This window comes from Rosa rugosa, chromosome 6, assembly GCF_958449725.1.
Source record: "Rosa rugosa chromosome 6, drRosRugo1.1, whole genome shotgun sequence".
In the NCBI taxonomy this organism is placed as follows: domain Eukaryota; kingdom Viridiplantae; phylum Streptophyta; class Magnoliopsida; order Rosales; family Rosaceae; genus Rosa; species Rosa rugosa.
In genome coordinates, this window is record NC_084825.1 from 42177381 (window position 1) to 42190912 (window position 13532).

The 13532-nt window shown below is 39.0% G+C and overlaps 1 long non-coding RNA gene across 3 annotated transcripts; it reads left to right on the forward strand.

Moving 5' to 3' along the window:
* Positions 1–10615: 10615 nt before the first annotated feature.
* On the forward strand, positions 10616–13480 carry LOC133717763 (uncharacterized). 3 transcript variants are annotated; one of them, XR_009849923.1, is made up of 8 exons: positions 10616–10844; positions 10935–10990; positions 11078–11113; positions 11397–11457; positions 11573–11653; positions 12274–12327; positions 12742–12808; positions 13412–13480. It is a non-coding gene; the product is annotated as an uncharacterized LOC133717763 (long non-coding RNA). The 3 variants fall into 3 exon arrangements; XR_009849924.1 differs by lacking the exon at positions 12274–12327 and having other exon boundaries at positions 13412–13474; XR_009849925.1 differs by lacking the exons at positions 12274–12327; positions 12742–12808 and having other exon boundaries at positions 10619–10844; positions 13412–13457.
* The last annotated feature ends 52 nt before the right edge of the window (positions 13481–13532 follow it).

Here is a 13532-nt window from a genome sequence, read left to right on the forward strand (position 1 = left end):
AAAGTCACTGACCATGTCGCTGTCAATTCTTGACCTAGTTACTAACCATGTCACCGGTTAAGTTATTGTTAACCTCAAGTCATTGACCATATCATTGTTATACACGTTACTGGCTATGTCACTTGCCATGTCACTGGCCAGTGAAGTATTGGTTAGCTCAAGTCCCTAGTTAGTGAGGTCATTGGCCAAGTCACTGCTAACCTTAAGTCACTGGCCAAGTCACAGTCATGACCATGTCATTGATCATTAACTGAAGTCATCACTGTCATCACATGTCACTGGCCAGGTCACTGCTAACCTTAAGTCACTGGCCAAGTCACAGTCATGACCATGTCATTGATCATTAACTGAAGTCACTGTCATCACATGTCACTGGCCAGGTCACTTTGCATGTCAATGACCATGTCACTGACCAATGACCCAAGTAGTTAGTGAGGTCACTGGCTAAGTCACTGTTAACCTCAAGTCACTTTTTTTTTTCAACCACATAAAATGAACACAAAGACATGATATTGGTTTATGCTTAAGAAAGACTATAACATAATAATTAGCAACTCTGTTTATAGCTTTAGTATAGCTAAAGTAGCAAAAACAGAACACAAAATCAGAAGACAAAGTCTTGCCAAAACGTTCTCCTATAACAACATTCACTGGAAACAAAGAAAACTATCCTCCCCCGGAATCTCCAAGGAAAACCGAACTCATTGGCCTTCATTATCTTAAGCCTGTAAAGAAACCATGGAGGTTCTCAGAAACACAATATTAAAAGAATCATGCAAAAATGGCAAATACCGATTGTATCAAGGAGAAATAACTTATTTTTTATGTCTACCATAGAATAGTTGCAAATGTTGCAGACATTTCGAAGAAAAAGAAAGGAAATTGTTTTAGCATAAACTAACACCATGAGCTAAAATTACTGTAATAGATTGATTTTATTGAACTTGCCTTGCTAGCAATGTTGTTGGAAAGCCAATCCAATCCATTGTACAGTCCCTCGCCCAAGGTTGCGCATGTGCTCTGAATGTACTTGAGAGATAACATCACAACACCAGTAATAGTTCAGGCCATACTTCTCCTATCTTCAATACTATTTGGTCCTACAATTCGTCCAAGATCTTTACATGGTATTAAAATAAACATTACATCAGGTTCTTAATTGTTTAGTTCGATTTTGACACCATCCACTAGTTTTATAGCTCCTATCCAATAGAACTAAACAAGTCAACTCACCTCTGAATAAAAGATAAAAGAAATCATTTCAACCTTATTTAGTTTGTTCAATCATTTAGAGTCATAAATTATGTAGACATATGATTTACCGCTTACAGCAACTATTTACAGATGGACTAAAAATTGTTTGGACCCAAAATGAGCATTTTGGTCTGACAAGGCACGTCTTGGAGAAATTGAGCCAATGTCAATGGCTCAAGCTATATATTGTCGACAAGTTCGAAATATATATTTAGAGGCTAAATAAAGCCTACTATGGAAGTATGGAAGCATGAAAAGTCAACTATAGCACATTTTCCTACTTCGGCTAGGAGAAACCGAGCTAAACAGAAGGAGCGGCAGACAAACCAAACGAAATTCAAATGAGCTGAAACCTTCCAGATTAAATCTAGAAAGCCCAAGGATCATTTCTTATGAAGAGTGCCAGAGCTACAAGTGAGTGGAAGGCCTTCAAACAATCAGTCCAATTTCCTTGTCTAGAAAGGCTTGGAAACTGGACCTGTAAGAGGTCCAGCAGTGTTTTCGGCCTAACCACTATATGAAAAGCTCTGAAAATTTATCAGGGTGATCTACACTCATAGTGGAACATTTCTTATGAAGACGTCATGGTCAAAAACGGAGTGCTTGATGGAGATAAAATTGAAGGAATTTCCTTGTCTAGAAAGGCTTGGAAACTGGACCTGTAAGAGGTCCAGCAGTGTTTTCGGCCCAAACACAATATGAAAAGCTCTAAAAATTTATCAGGGTGATCTACACTCATAGTGGAACATTTCTTATGAAGAAGTCACGGTCAAAAACTGAGTGCTTGATGGAGATAAAAATTGAAGGATAAGGGAGCAGAAAATGACTCAAACCTAACATTTCATTAAGTGTTTAAGTGCTCAAACCTAACATTCCATTAAGTGTTTACGTGCTCAAACCTAACCCATTATGATTTGTTTTTAAGGCCAAATAGTGTTGCTTGGTAGCCTATAAATGGAGGCTACAACATAGAACTCAAACACCAATTCATACATCAAAACATCTCTAAGATGATCTAAGTTCTCTCTAGAGCAAACCTCTCTAAGAGCAACTCCTCTCCTTCTCTTTCTCTTATCGGTGATCACACTCCTAGTCCTAGTCTTCTCGGAAGCCGACTTTCAGTGCCACCAAACCTTCTGTCAACGTGCTTCGGTCCTAGTCTCCTCGGGAGCCGACGGTAGTGCCGCGACCACAACGGTTACAGAACCAGCCAAGCAAGGGTAACGCCCTAGCAACCCAGCCAAGCTAAAGTCACGCTTTAGCAAGATCTCAACACTTCTCGGTGATGTCGCTCTGCTCAATCTACAATATTGAGTATCGATTGTGTGAACAAGAAGAAACTACAGCACAGTCCTTACCACAAGGCACAAAGAATCCCGCGACGAGGTTGGTGCTCTCCTCGTCTACAATCGCTTGATAGAAGTCAGGTCAAGGGACACCCCCGACGACCGCACCCGAACGGTGCTGGCACGCCTGCGCAGAAAAGAGACTGTTGACCAGCTGCAGCAAAATTGGAGCCAAACATTTTGGCACACCCGGTGGGACTACACTAGAGTCTTTTTGCATTTGTTCGCCATCATTGAGATGCTAGGGGAAAATCTTTACCAAAAGAAATTCCTAAAGTAAATAGATGGTCAATGTTGCCACCACTGGCGATACTGCCATTAATGATGAGTTTATGCCTATTCCCATCCCAGAGGGGGCAAGCATTGAGGAACAGCTGGCGATCATCATGACCAACGTCGAGAGGCATAAAGAAAAGCGAGCCAGGGACATGGCCAGTTTGATCGCAAAAACAAAGCAGAGGTTTCGCGATTGGGACCAACAAATTGAGGCTGTTTATGGAGAAGATGGTCCACAAGATTGTTCTTCTGACAATAAAGTTGTCTCTGAACATGTACTTGACTTCTCCAATGATCAAGCCAAATATGTGGCTACTGATCAGATGCATGAGGGGCAAGATGGAGCCCATGTTCATTTTGTTGATCACCAAAAGGAATTTCTTAAAAATTCTAATAGCCAAGCGGTGATTAAATATGATCTAGGCGACCAAATTGTTGTTTTTGAGGCTCTTGATCATGAGAATTCAAACCAACAAGTGGTCGTCTATAATGGCCAATCTGTGGCTAATTCTATGCCAACAAAGATACTTGGGGGGCAAGATTACTCCTCCTACGAGCCAAATTGCTTCCAATTCTTCGACGCAAAGTATCTTTGTTCTTTTCCTACAAGCTCTCACAGGAGGGATTTTTACCCTACAAATTTTGATACATCGGAGCTTGGAGTGAAGCATAGATGGCCTCCCCCGTGGTCTTCTAGAAGTTAGCCAAACAAGGTGCTGCTAGCTCCTTTCTTTGTTTTTTAATTTCCTGTCAATTTTAAGTTTTTTACTAAGCGGTTGTGAATCATAACGGAATAGGTGAAGTCTCTTTTGTTAATATTGGCCTAAACTCCTTATTGGTGCCTAGTTCAGGTCCCTTAAGGTTAAGGGCGGCTTTTATTAACATTTGTTGAACAGTTTTCACACTTATGACCTTTCTCATCTTAGTAAGTATAGCCTATGTGAAATGGTGTCTAGAAAAAGGACAACGTTCATGACATGTTCTTGAATCTAGAAGTGCGTGCAAATGGGCCTAAACCACTATGTGGGAGTAGCTCATGCCAAAATGGATTCTGCCTCTCTTGTTCGCCCTCCCCACCTGGCCATTTCAGTAAGGTTGCCCAAAGGATTTGAAAGAAAATTTGTGTCTAGACGACTATACTTGGGTCGCATGTCTAAACCTTGATTCACATTGTCTTATTGAATTCAGCTACTTATATATATTAAAAAAAAAAAAAAAATACAAAAAGAGTTTCAAATTTGTGTGTCGCGGAGGATGCAAAAGTTGTGTTCTTGCCTAAACAGTGGCTTGAACTTTCTGATATACTTAGAGGGCATTGGTTTTGGAGTGGGCACATATACAAGAGGCATTTAATATGCCTAATATGGAATCAGTCAAGTAATTTCAGTCAAGCCAATAAAAGTGGCTTTTGGAGCAACAACATTATAAGAGCAGTGCTGATTCAAGACCTCTTCAGTCAAGACGGAGACCTTTGACTTCGAGGTCTGGGGGGCAATGTTTGGACCCAAAATGAGCATTTTGGTCTGACAAGGCACGTCTTGGAGAAATTGAGCCAATGTCAGTGGCTCAAGCTATATATTGTCGACAAGTTCGAAATATATATTTAGAGGCTAAATAAAGCCTACTATGGAAGCATGGAAGCATGAAAAGTCAACTATAGCACATTTTCCTACTTCGGCTAGGAGAAACCGAGCTAAACAGAAGGAGCGGCAGACTAACCAAACGAAATTCAAATGAGCTGAAACCTTCCAGATTAAATCTAGAAAGCCCAAGGATCATTTCTTATGAAGAGTGCCAGAGCTACAAGTGAGTGGAAGGCCTTCAAACAATCAGTCCAATTTCCTTGTCTAGAAAGGCTTGGAAACTGGACCTGTAAGAGGTCCAGCAGTGTTTTCGGCCTAACCACTTTATGAAAAGCTCTGAAAATTTATCAGGGTGATCTACACTCATAGTGGAACATTTCTTATGAAGACGTCATGGTCAAAAACGGAGTGCTTGATGGAGATAAAATTGAAGGAATTTCCTTGTCTAGAAAGGCTTGGAAACTGGACCTGTAAGAGGTCCAGCAGCGTTTTCGGCCCAAACACAATATGAAAAGCTCTAAAAATTTATCAGGGTGATCTACACTCATAGTGGAACATTTCTTATGAAGAAGTCACGGTCAAAAACTGAGTGCTTGATGGAGATAAAAATTGAAGGATAAGGGAGCAGAAAATGACTCAAACCTAACATTTCATTAAGTGTTTAAGTGCTCAAACCTAACATTCCATTAAGTGTTTAAGTGCTCAAACCTAACCCATTATGATTTGTTTTTAAGGCCAAATAGTGTTGCTTGGTAGCCTATAAATAGAGGCTACAACATAGAACTCAAACACCAATTCATACATCAAAACATCTCTAAGATGATCTAAGTTCTCTCTAGAGCAAACCTCTCTAAGAGCAACTCCTCTCCTTCTCTTTCTCTTATCGGTGATCACACTCCTAGTCCTAGTCTTCTCGGAAGCCGACTTTCAGTGCCACCAAACCCTCTGTCAACGTGCTTCGGTCCTAGTCTCCTCGGGAGCCGACGGTAGTGCCGCGACCACAACGGTTACAGAACCAGCCAAGCAAGGGTAACGCCCTAGCAACCCAGCCAAGCTAAAGTCACACTTTAGCAAGATCTCAACACTTCTCGGTGATGTCGCTCTGCTCAATCTACAATATTGAGTATCGATTGTGTGAACAAGAAGAAACTACAGCAAAGTCCTTACCACAAGGCACAAAGAATCCCGCGACGAGGTTGGTGCTCTCCTCGTCTACAATCGCTTGATAGAAGTCAGGTCAAGGGACACCCCCGACGACCGCACCCGAACGGTGCTGGCACGCCCGCGCAGAAAAAGACTGTTGACCAGCTGCAGCAAAATTGGAGCCAAACAAAAATTGCAGGGTGAAAATTAACAATATCACTTACCAGTGACGTTGGCGGAGAGAATGAAGCCCAAGCTTATTAGTTATTTCTGCAGCATTCATTGCAGTATGAAGATCTTGTTTGTTGGCAAATACAAGCAAAACAGCATCCCTCAGTTCATCCTGAAACCAGATCAAATTTTTACCTTTCAACCTTAGTACCGGAAAGAATATGTGCAACTGTTTATCCTAGATGAGATTCTGAATCTTCCAATCAGTTACAGGGCATGCACCATAATTGCTCATGAAGCAACTAAAATATAAAGAAATATAACTATAGCAAGTGAGTGGAAGCAACGTACTACAGGAGATTATGTATCCAAACTCTATAGAAACTTACGAAAGCCAACAATTTAGAACAACAAAGAACAAGAACCCTAAACAAGGTTCCGAATCTTCTAATCACTTAAAGGGCATGCAACCAGAATAACTCATCAAGCAACTAAGACATAAAGCTATATAACTACAGCAAGTAAGCGGATGCAAGTCCAAGAAAGTATGCACCAAACCAAATAGAAACTTAGTGAAGCAACATAGATTTTATTTATTTTATTTTTTTGGGTAAATGGATCCTGTGATCTTTTGCAATTGGAACTAATGAATCCCCACCATAAACAAGCACAAATTATAATACGTGAGAATCAGTAACTACCTAATTCAACATCCTGTGAAACTCATCCCTTGCCTCAACAACTCGATCCCTGTCATTGCGATCAACCACAAAAATAAGACCTTGAGTGTTCTGGAAGTAGTGCCTCCACAATGGACAGATCTGTATTTGGAAGGAACTATATCACTCACTGGTTATGCATATATAGATGTGCAGGCCAAAACTCCTCTTAAGATGATGAGACACCGTACAACAAAGAATGGCCTCCCAGTTCTAACTTTTAAATGAAAACAAATGATATAAAACTTTATCATATCCCCCATCAATTGCACAGCCTTTTAGAAGATCTTTAAAAAAAAAAAAAATTCATGTTTATCAAAGCAAGTGTCAATAAATTTCCACTAATTATAATGCTACACAATCATACTGTAATCTTTATCTATGCGCATACACCGAGACACATGCAGAGAGATACACAGTCAGAGAGTGAGCAATTACCTTGTCCTGACCCCCTACATCCCACAAAGTGAAGCTAATGTTTCTTTATTCCACAGTCTCGACATTAAATCATGTAACCAACCACTCACAATCAAACGAAACATAACGATACTCTGATCCACATAATGCTACAAAAGCGAAACTAATCGCCATCTCTACAGCAACACATAATAGTCTTAACAGAGCACAACGAAAGTAAAACTTGCACAAATTTACACCTAATAGCAAAACCGACCCAAAAAATTGAGTCAAAGCATATCGGTTTCGATCACTGATGAATATTTGATGAAATAGTTATACACAACAAAAACTAAGGATTTGGGGCTCACTGATGGTAGGATGGTGGTGACGATTTCTCCGAGCTTGATGAAAGGATAAGAAGCCCATACTGCAAAGTCCCTTCTAACACTAGCAATTCAAACAATCATAAGCACCAATATTAAAGACCAAAATCTAACACCAGCAATACAAATGCAACACTGCTACGAGAAACATCCAATGCGCGAAATAAAAAAACATGGAATATGAATAACTCGAGATGCACGAAGCCATAATCAAAGAACTTGATGCTGAAAGAAAACAAAAATGAACTACTCCACGGTATACATAAACGCTTCTTATCAGTAATCTTCTACCTAAAATTCGATCTACATGGATCAAATCCATTGTATACGCAAATTGAATTACTGGGAAAACTAGTGCAAAACGAAAGTGCGGAAGCACCTTTGGAGGTCCAGGACTGATCGGAGGGTTTGGAGGAGAGGAGATCGTCGGGGAGATCAAGCTTATAGTGATGAAGGAGATGGATTGCGGCGACGACGAGGATTCTTAAGCTGCTAGTGGTGCGCAAGGTCGCAGTGTACAAAATCCCGCCGTGGTCGACATCCGGCGGGTACAATTGCGGCAAGTGGCTCTAGTCCGACAAGATCCGGACGGGTCGGCTCCGGATGGTAATCAAAATGGAGAGAGAAGCTCCGATCAAAATCGATTCAAGCTTTCTGATTAAAAGAGAGAGAAAATTTGAGCTCTGGGATTTTGAATGAACAGTTATAAACGTCTGTTACCTTTAAGGGCAAAATTGGAATAAAAAAAAATTAAAAACTGACATTTTTTAACATCACCTCATTATTAATTAGGACTAAATTAATATCACTAACAATTCTTAATGGACCTTTTTATCAAGTGGGAAACTAAGTGATATTTTTATCATTTCACACTCTAATATGACATTTTCCATCATTTCTCTTAATTTTTTTTCTTTATAATTAAAATAATTAGTTGATAAATAATGAGGTAATTACAACGATGTTTATATTTGTACTAATTGCATTTTTTATTAATTTTTTTAATTACGTAGCAAGATGAAGCACAGAAATTGTGGCATAACGGGATGAAGAAAAAAGGGAAGACCAAAAGACACTTGTTTCAGAGTTTTGATAGTTACGCTGTTGTGGAGGGCTTTGCACAATTTAAAGACATCCCTAGCCATACATCCGGAGGGACATCAAATGTAGGAAGTCAACATACGCACACACAACCAATTGCTGAAAATTCCCCCATCAACTTGGACATGGATGTAGATGAGGTAATTGCAGCCCAACCTGCAGATCCTAATGTGAGGCCTCAACGAAGGAAGGCTGCAAAAGAAGCAATACGGAAAGGAAAGAAGGTAGCGAAAGATCAAAGCCCTTTGTCAAGCACTCTCGAGAGTATAGCGAACAACCAAATAGAGGCAACCGCGGGCAAGAAAAAAATCGATGACGAATTTGCTCGAAGTCTCCAAGAGGAAGAGAAAAGAGCATGTATCCTCTTGCAAATCGAAATGCGAAAAGAGCAACTCCTATTTCAAGAAAGGCAAGATCGAATTAAAGAGAGGGAAGAGCGAAATAAAGAGAGGGAAGAGCGTATTATGGAGATTGATACAAATCAAATGACGCCAAATAGAAAGCGTTATTGGTCAAGAAACCAAAAGAAGATAGCGGAGCAAGAAGAACTTGGCGAGCAGACGCCACCATCTATGGGTGGATACTATCCGCAACCAAATTACGGTGGTGCATTCCCACAACCAAATTTTGGTGGTGCATACCCACAACCTCCTTACCCCGGTGCATACCCACAACCACCTTGCCCCGATGGATTCCCACAACCTTCCTTCACCGGTGGTTTCCCACAACCTCCCTTCACCGGTGGATTCCCACCATCTCCCTTCACCGGTGGATTCCCACAACCCCCTTACCCCGGTGGATACTATCCGCAACCACCTTACCCCGGGGGATATCCTACACAACCACAATTTTCACCTTTCTCTACGGGTGATTCCACCCACCCTAACCCTAATGATGAACCTTCAAACACAAATTGGATTCCTAGAGAGGATGAGGATCATGATTTGAATAATTAGGTGATTATGCATGTTGTGTAATTGTATTGTATTTATTCCTAGTTTTTCATTTATGTAAGCGACTATTTAATGAAATAAAAGTTGTATTTGAAAATTCCTCTTATTAAAGCACATTCCTCTTATCAAAATCATAGCACATAATAAACATAATACAAACCAAATTAAAATCACACTGACATTTATAAGTTGTTATAAGTTGTTATTTTGCTGTTTGTTTATAAGTTGTTATTTTGTTGTTTGGTGTTGTTTTGTTGTTTGTTTACTTGTTTTGCGCAGATTGCGAGCAATAAGTCCCTGCATTCGTTGTGTAGGGATAGTCGGGCCTTGTGCCTGTGGGTGCACTCAAAGTGCCTTGTCTGCTCTAGGTAGGCGGCGAGTTCCTTGCTTTGTCAAATGGTCGCTGCCTCCTAGTGGCAGGGTGAGACTACGTGCCACTGGATGTAGAGTCTAGTGGCAACATGATAGGAAAGCTGGTAGAATGGAAATTACGCTTTGCTGCATTAAAGTTGCTGATCGAGTAATCTTTCCGTTGTGTCACCGCTGGGAAGCAAATAGAACCGTCTGGAGCGCGTTCTTTGCTAGTTGGTGTGGATTGGAATACAAGTATTTAGTAGAGTCGTCTCATGATTTATTTTCTGGATGTACTCTAGTTGCAGATTGTAATATGGGGTTTAGGCTCAATGTCCCCCCCTTGTATTCGTCGGTTTTATTTATGAAGGCTTGAGGGCAGCCGCACTGGCCCTTGTTCAAAAAAAAAAAAAAAAAACATAGACATTAGCCAAATTTTTTTTTTCAATGAACAGTAAAAATGAACAGTGGAATAAATAGAGTAAATACTCGATGAACATTGAAAATGAATGAACAGTACCGCGATGAACAGTCTTGACCGGTCAAGAAAAAAACGGGTGGAAATCCATGTCCAGTGGCAGTGAACAGTACCTTGACTGGTCGAATTCTTAACTTCTCGACTTTGTTTTTTCTTGACTACGGGTCAACTTGCTCTTACTATGCATGTTGTTTTCCAGTCCTTTTTTGTTCAGATGTTAATCATGTTATGCACGCTGAACTGTTCAAAATGTGTATATATGAATGTTGAAAATTATACATTATACATACATCTAAAGCTGAATCCACTGTTCATAAGGGCCTGAAATGGAGTTACGGTTTTGCCCTTTTGTTTCTCCTTAATTACAGTTTGCCATTGCTTTTTTGCACTGTGCTTGGTTCCCGCGTGGCTCTGTTTGCTCGCTCTCTACACCGACAGCTGTACGTCTTCTGTAGCACAATCCTGAGAGAGTTCAAGAACGATCCAGAGAACCACGAAGAGGATTAGTGACTTAGTGAGTGAGAGAGAGGTGAAATTCAGGAAAGATAAAAGAATTCCTCTCAGCACGACGTTAGTTGCTCTTCATCCCGAGACTGATCGGAGAGGCACACAGAGAAAGAAGTGGGAGAGGGATCTGGGTTTTGACTTAGCCCCAAATTTCTAATCGGAGAGGCACACAGACTGAAGGTATTTTTCTATTGATTTCTATGTTTTTGGGTTTTCATTGGGTTTTTGGTTGTGGTTGCCTTTGAATTGATATGGGTTTTGATGTTTTAGCGGTATTGTTTGTGCTCGAGTTTGGGATTTGAGTGATCGATTCGAAAAGGTTCAAGGTGAGGCTCTGATTTTGGGTGATTTCAAAACTTTGGCTTTAGACTGATATGGGTTTTGATGTTTTCGGTGTTTTGTTTGTCCTGCAGTTTGGATTCTGGACGGTTGATTGAAAAAATTACAAGGTAGAGTTGTGATTTTTTGTTGTTTGAGAATTTTGTTGTGATTTTTTGTTGTTTGAGAATTTTGGATTTTGATTTCGAGAAGAAGGGGAAATTTTGGGTGGTGGGTACAAGTGATTTTGTCAGTCTCAAGTATTTATCATGTTTTGAAGGGGATGGTTTTACTGAAGTTAGTGCTGTGAGCCTGTGAGGGGCATAATTGCTGTTTTGTGATTGGTTTTTACCGTTTCCTTCTTTCTTCTTTAATCATCTTTAGTAGGTTATTAACTCTCCTCTTCGTCTCCAGACATAATATGACGAATCTCGGTGTTTGGATTTTGATTTGAGGAAGCTGAAAACTTATCTGGGTAATTGGTTTTCCATTCCTAATTTTTTTTTATATTAATTTTTTGGTTTAATTGGTAAATTATTTTTACGTCTTCAAATGCTCTGATCGATTTTCCGGTTTGGAATTTTGTGCAGCCAATTCGGATTTGAGGTTGTGATAACTTGATCACTTGATCAATATAAGATGTCTCCAGCCAATTCGGATTTGGATTTGAGGTACTCTATTAATCCTGGAAATTTCTCTTCTCAATCCTGGAAATTCCAGTACTATTCATACAAACTGAACAAAATAAGCTTAATGTAGAGAAAGAGAGGTCATATATGAAGGGACAGTTTGCACTAATGTTTAGTTTGAGATTGTTTTGTTGATTTACTCACACAATGTACAGCTGCATAAATTATTTCAAGCCTACCGTGATCATTTGTTTTTAACCTAGCCTTCTTTATTGTGAATTTGTGATTGGAGATCAAAATTTGTAGAATCTGTGATTATTTACTATGAAACACAAACATACAAATTAGACTTAGTTCGGTTAAAAACAAGTGATGAAATAGATTGCTCATTTCATAAGAAGTAAACTCAGCTTTAGTAGGAGTTTAAAGCCTCAGATGCCGTATTCATTTTTCAACTTCCCCGATTTCCGGTTTAGTTTCTGTCGAATATGATTGGTTTTGTTTATTACCTGTTTGTTTGTATTGCATTTTTTGTTCCTTTCTGAGTTGAGTGTATTACTGTGGCTATCTCTTAATGGTTTTTGTGTGTGTGTGTTTTTTTTTATCAAGTAAAATCTGTCGCTGTGCTTTTTACAAGCTCTAATGTGTTGCTTTTCTCTTAGGTTGCTGATAACTTGCTTCATAAAGCCACTAGGAATCTAGAAAGCAGAGACAAGGTAATTCTCTTTCCCTATTGATGATCACTTCTTTCTTATGTTGCTAGAGAGCTGTTTAAGATTCAATGTTCAAGCTTTGAGAACCTGTTTTTTTTTTTTTTTGGTTATGATGATTGTTATGGTGTAGATTGTTAGTTCATTTTGTGTCTTTTCCAGTTTTTGGGCAGCTGATTCTTGGGGTCGGTTTCTTTCAAAGCCTTTCTTTTTCTCTGTCTTTTTTTTTGTTTTGTGGTTTGTTTTTTCCCCTATTTTGTTTTTGGTGAAGAGAGAATGTGTATCAGAACAGAGTTTATTACCATTCTTCATGTCGAATAATTGAAATTCAATGGTAAAACTTAAGCAGAATCCTGATTGCAGGCAATAGGCTAATACATCAACAATAAGCTAATGGGTTCCATCATTCTTTTTGTGCAGAAAGATATTCAAGGGAGGCTTGACAAAGAACAAGCAGTTCTTTACTTTGCTTAACTCACCGGCATTGGTAAGTACTCATTGAATTGAGTCACGATCCTTTTTAATATTTTCATTTCAATCCTTTCTTTTCAATCCTTATGATTTAGTTTATTACTAAGCCTAATAGTTTACTTAGGTTCATGTAACTGCAAATTTTACTTTTTTTTTTTTTTTTTTTTCATTCAAAGTTAATGTTCATTCAAATTTTACTTTTACAGAGAGCTACAAGAACTGTACTGGTTGTGTGTTGAGCTTAGTTTTTCTTAATACCCTTAATCCGAAATACATAAACTCTTAATCCTATACATTCCAATCAAAAACTAGAATGACCAAGTCCTTCGCCTTTATGAACCATTTAATAATAGTTCAGTTTCAAAACAAACAGTTTGTATTCTGTACTTTGATCTTCAATGGATTGTTATTAAATGAATGCTATGTGAATGAAGCTCCTATTGAGCATTTGATTTTGAATTTATTGTCATTTATTTATATGGTTATCTATGGCATCAGATTTGTGTAACATGGTCTGTTGGATTTTTGTATTCAATTTTATGAATACTTTTGTTTATTTATTTATTTATGTAGTTGTTGCTTTTATGTCCAATTTGTTCTGATTCATTTTTTCTTGCAGGTTTCACATACTACTGCTGAAAGTTAATTTCTGTGTTGAAAGTCTGGTTTTATTTGGTGTCAGGCTATCTCCTTTTCCTTTTACTCTTTATTTCTGCTGAAAATTTCCTCTCAAATAAAAA